Below are 6,000 nucleotides of genomic sequence, written 5' to 3' on the forward strand. Positions count from 1 at the left end.
TGATTTATGTACACCTTAATTTCGGTACGGTATCGATATTATACATTTGATACCTAAAAATTATATTAATTTAAACAAAAAATAATTTAATATGGTTATTACCAACATTACAAAAAAACTAAAGATATTTATTATAAAATAAAATATATTTTTTCAAATTTAACATTCTTTGAAACTAACGAATATTAAGAATTAAATTTAGTTAAAAAAATTGAAGTTAACAAAAATAAACATAAATATAATTTTCAAGTAAGACTAAAGTGGAATCGAGAGAGTGTTTTGTATTTATGATTAACTTGGTAATATATTTGACCAGTGTCGGACCTGAAATTTCGAGACATGAGGCGAGCACAAAACTTGGTGCTCTTAAAACTTAATATTCATACATATATTTTTTTATCGATTTAAATATAATAGTATTTATAACATGAATTCTAGAAATAAAATATCATCAAAACAATATGTCATATGTAAATAATAAAAAACAAAGAAGATCCAAACAAAATATAAAATTCATGTTCCGAACTAGTACATAGTCACTTGAATATTACTCTTCTCGCATTTTTTGAAGCGAAAGTATTGATCAAGTTTTCATAATCAACTTTCTCAATTATTTTTTTCTTGATAGATAACATAGCTAACCCTTTTAATCTTTCTTGCGACATATTTGATCGAAGATAAGTTTTAATCAACTTCAATTTGGAAAAACTCTTTTCCTTGGATGCAACAGTAACTGGTATAGTCAGCAAAACCTGATATGCGATATAAGAATTTGAATAACAACCATCCATTGTTTTCAAATAATTCAGTACATCAATCGCTCTTTTTGCTTCTCCGGGTAATGAATGTCTTAACAACTTTAGTTCTATGAATAAATATGATCCATCAACATCGGAGTGCCCATCATGTGTTAAAGAATTTTACAGATTGACACGTGAGCTCAAGAGACCATCATCATCAATAGACTTCAACTTCTCCAAACTAAATAAAACCCAAAGGTTTCTTCGTACTTTTGAAATTGCTCAAACCGAGTTTGAAGAGAAGAAAAAGCTTGTCAATTATAAATAAGAAGTAATTAACTCGAAAAGATTCTTTAGGAGATTGAGTTACCTCTTCACTGTTGATATCATCAAATTGTCTCTTTCTCCGAATGATGTGTTTAGCTCCTGCATTTTTTCTACAGACCAACTAACTATCTTATCATATTCTTTCTTTTTGAGTAAATTTTTGTCCTAAAGATAGTGAATATTAAGTTGTGTTATTTCAAGGAACTAGATCACTATTTTTGATAAATCTAACTGACTTTGATAATTTATTCTAAATAATCAAAGAAGGAGAAAATAGTAGATTAAAATGAAACATTAATCTAGCATAAGCAGCCAACGATTACAAAATTACAAGGTTTAGAATATTTAGATTAAATAATCAAAAAGGGAGAAATTGTTAAAAAATACAAGTAATTAATTATCAGTATTAATTAACTGTTTAAAAAGAACTTAACTAAGATAAATCTCATGCATGTTTAAGAAAATCGGAAGCAAAACTGATCGGATTTATATCAATCGGCTATAAAATCGATTTTATAAGAATCAGAATTATTTAAAAGATTAGCGGTTTTATGTTAAGACGTAACTGATAGTATCTCCATATCGGTTTTATCCAGATTCGGAATCGGTAATATCTTAAGATCGACTTTATACAATGCGTAGCCGATAGTATGTCCATATTAATTTTATCTAATGCGTAGCCGGTAGTATCTCCATATCCTCTTTATCCAATACGGAACCGATAGTATCTCCATATCGGTTTTATCTAATGCGGACCTGGTAGTTTCTCTACTTCGGTAGTATGTCAAGCGGAACCGGTAATATCTCTATATCCATTTTATCTAAGCGGAATCGGTAGTATCTTTATATCGGTTTTATCATATGCGTAGCCGGTAGTATCTAAAAACCGGTTATATCTCGAAACGGTAGTATATCAAGATCGGTATTATAAAGAAGCAGAACCGGTAATATCTCAATCGGTTCTTCCCAAAGTGCAGCCGATAGTATCCTAATCGGTGTACTCTAAAGAGGAGCCGGTAGTATGTATCCCAACACTGTTATAAGCATATCCGGTAATTGCAGAAAGCAACTTTTATATCTCCAGACTATTTTGTTGCTATTTTAGTGCAAGTCTGATGGAGTCTTCTTTAGAGCAGATGTCTGCCAGCCTAATTCAGATTGCCAAATCATTAAAAGACAAAAACGTAAGTTGCATGTTCCTTGGAAATTATTGAACCAAATAATGATTTTTTGGCCTATTATTAATAGAGTACTGACAAAATCAAAGGATATCCAATCTGTTGTACTATTTTGGACTTCAACCAATCAAAGAGAAGAACAATGGTTTCTTGAAGCAGACATAACCGTTGAAGTAATAAATATATCCCTTGATATATTTTCCTACTTAAGAAGACAGAAGTTATATCTCCAAACTGTTTTTTTGCCATTTTAGTGCAAGTCTGATGAAGACTTCTTGGGAGCAGATCTCTGCCAGCCTAATTCAGACTGCCAAATCATTAGAAGACAAAAACGTATATTGCATGCTCCTCGGAAATCATTAAACAAATTAATGATTTTTTGGATTATTATTATAATATTACAGACAAAATCAAAGGATATCCCATCCGCTGTACTATTCTGGACTTCAACCAATCAAAGAGAACAACAATGGTTTCTTGAAACGAACATAGCCGTTGAAGTCACAAATATATCCGTTGATATATTTTCCTACTTAAGAAGATAGAAGTTATATCTCCAGACTGTTTTGTTGCCATTTTAGTGCAAGTCTGATGAAGACTTTTTGAGAGCAGATGTATGCCAGCCTAATTCAGACTACCAAATCAATAGAAGACAGAAACTTATACTGCATGCACCTCGGAAATAATTAAACCAATTAATGATTTATTGGCTTATTCTTATCAGAGTACAAACAAAATCAAAGGATATCCCATCTGTTGTACTATTTTGGACTTCAACTAATTAAAGAAAAGAACAGTGGTTTCTTGAAGCAGACATGGTCGTTGAAGTCACAAATATATTCGTTGATATATTTTCCTACTTATTAAGACATAAGTCAATCTGCTTCAGCACCTTTTCAACAATCTTTTTCCGACATCTTGAATCTTTTCTATCAAATCAATCAAGCTTTCAAAACCTACAAGTTCTCAAGAGTGTGTTAGAATCTCAAGTGTATTACAATACTATATATTCTGTGTGAGTGGTGAGTATTGTAAGTTGATAGAATTTGTTTCTGTTCAACAGAGTGAGTATATTGAAAGGTCGAGAGCATGCAGTAACTAATCCTTTTTTGTTCGACTAAGTCTATGTACGTGTTGTAAACAGATCAAATATTCTTGTAAATATCTACCTTCACTTTGAACATTATGCACTAACTAACTCATCATTATCGATCACATTACACCCTCATTATAAGCATTTTGATCCAATTAAAACCATCATTTCCATTTTAATCTTTATAATACCCCTCTAAAATCCGTACCAATTGGGACTTGAACCTTGATATCAAGTTTAAGGTGTGAACACTTTAACCACTACACTATTTGTGATTGTTAAATTTAATTTATAATTTTATATATTTATATATATTTTGTATATAAACTCATAAAAGGGAGACAAATAATCAAACAACATATTTTTTATTATTTAAATATATCACGAATTAATAAATAGGTCTTACAAATTTATAAGAAATTAATACAAAATTTAAAATTATATAAACGCAATGACTTCCATTTATCAAACTTTATATTGAATTTAAAAATATAAATCATTATTAGCTTAGTTTGTTATAATGTTGAATTTATATTGTTAACAATGTCGTGCGTCCATCATATGTTGTGTTGAATTTAAAATTAAAGTTTTATTAGTCTAATTGGTTAAAGTGTTGTACTTGGTTTTGTTAGGTTGTAAGTTCGAAACTTGAATATATATCATATTTAGTTTTTTTTTAATTTAAACAATTTCAAGTTTATGGGAATTAACCACGTCTTTCGACCGAGCAAACCAAACACTTTGAAATTAAGCATTATTATATATATATATTTAAATTTTAACCATTTCAAATTAGGGGCGGGTCAACCCACGACCCGATCCAAATATTCATTTACTCTTACTTACATATTTAAATTAATCACGTGTCTTGACCCGGTGATCCAGACACTGTAAAATTAAGTATTTTTTAATTAAAGAGAACTATCATGACAATGAACATCTATAGCCCCCTATTTAAATCAAAACGCTTCTAAATTGAATCGAACTTGTGACAATTTAGTATCTTAATCCGACTATTACCACTATGCTACCTTGGTAGGTTACTTTGAAATTAAGCATTATTATATATATTTTAATACTTAAACCATTTCAAATTTATGGGCGGATCAACTCACGACCCGACCCAAATCTCCATTTACTCTCAAATACATATGCAAATTAACCACATCTCTCGACCCGATAATCTAGACACTTTGAAATTAAGCATCATATTATATATAGACATGTCTTATAAATTTTATAAGAAATTAATAAAAAAAATTAAAAATTATACGCAATGACGTCTATTTATCAAACATTATATTGAATTTAAAATATAAACCATAATTATCTTAGTTAGTTAAAATGCTGAACTTATATTGTTATCAATGTTGTACGTTCATCAAATTTTGTATTGAATTTAAAACCTAAGTTTTATCGCATCTAATATAATGTCGTCATTTTTTTTGGAAAACGACATAGTTTAATAAAAAATTAAAGAAATTCAAAAAAGGAAAAAAAAACCTATGTGTTTTGAAATGAAGACAAAACAATCTTTTGCCTTAATTTAGACGAAAAATAGGCAAAAATTAGGAAATAACAAACACATCGAATTACAAACAACCAATTATACTAATAATATAAATTTAAAATGCCTTGAAATCAATAGATTGAGTGACTTTTAATAGGTGATGTACTATCTTTGATATATCAACCAATTTCTTTCGTTAGTGGGTATTTGCCTCCACGTTCGATTGAGTGCATTTCCATAAAAAATGATGTATTCATTTTAACTTGTATATTAAATTCTTCTTTATTTGTTCTATTTTTTTTTTTTGACAAATGCACTTATTTATTTTTAATATGTCAAATTATCACATCTTTTAGGTTATTAATAAAGTTTTTATATTTAAAATTTATCTAGATAATGATTATCTTCACATTCTTATTATTTGTTTATTTGATTTATGAGAAAAGTTTTTCATATGTTGTCTAAAATTTATGAATATTTATTTATGATTAATTTAAGTTAAATTTAGTTGAATATTTTTTTATGGTATAAATATAATATGCCATATCTGTTAATATATTATACAAGTCTTCCCTTAGAAGTTTAAGATAATATTAATTTACTTTTTATATTATTTCAAACTAGATATTATAAATATTAGAAGAAATATTTAAAATATATATTTGTTAGTTATTTTTAATTGTTAATTTATTGATATGAGAATATATGCCATTTATTTCAAACTCACTCTTAAATGTGATTTTATTAATTATATGTGTACACTAGTGGTATGATTTATATAATACATTTTAACTTGTATAATAATTTAAAATTTAATTAATTTGCACTTACTTTTTTATCTTAATTTAAAATGTAACCGTCCATGGAGTTTAAAAAAAAATTCAAACAACATATATTTATATTTTAATATTTTATGTTTATTATTATTTTATTGATATATTCTTTCTCTTATTTTTAAGCATAAATTAAAATATTTTGAATAGGGATGAGTGGATACGATATAACATAATTTTTTTTATCCATACCTTATACATTACTTAAAGTTTTTGCATATAAAAATTCATACATTTATCTTCCCTTGATTTTGATATAACTTGATTTATGTACACCTTAATTTCGGTACGGTATCGATATTATACATTTGATACCTAA

Source organism: Impatiens glandulifera, chromosome 1, assembly GCF_907164915.1.
Source record: "Impatiens glandulifera chromosome 1, dImpGla2.1, whole genome shotgun sequence".
In the NCBI taxonomy this organism is placed as follows: domain Eukaryota; kingdom Viridiplantae; phylum Streptophyta; class Magnoliopsida; order Ericales; family Balsaminaceae; genus Impatiens; species Impatiens glandulifera.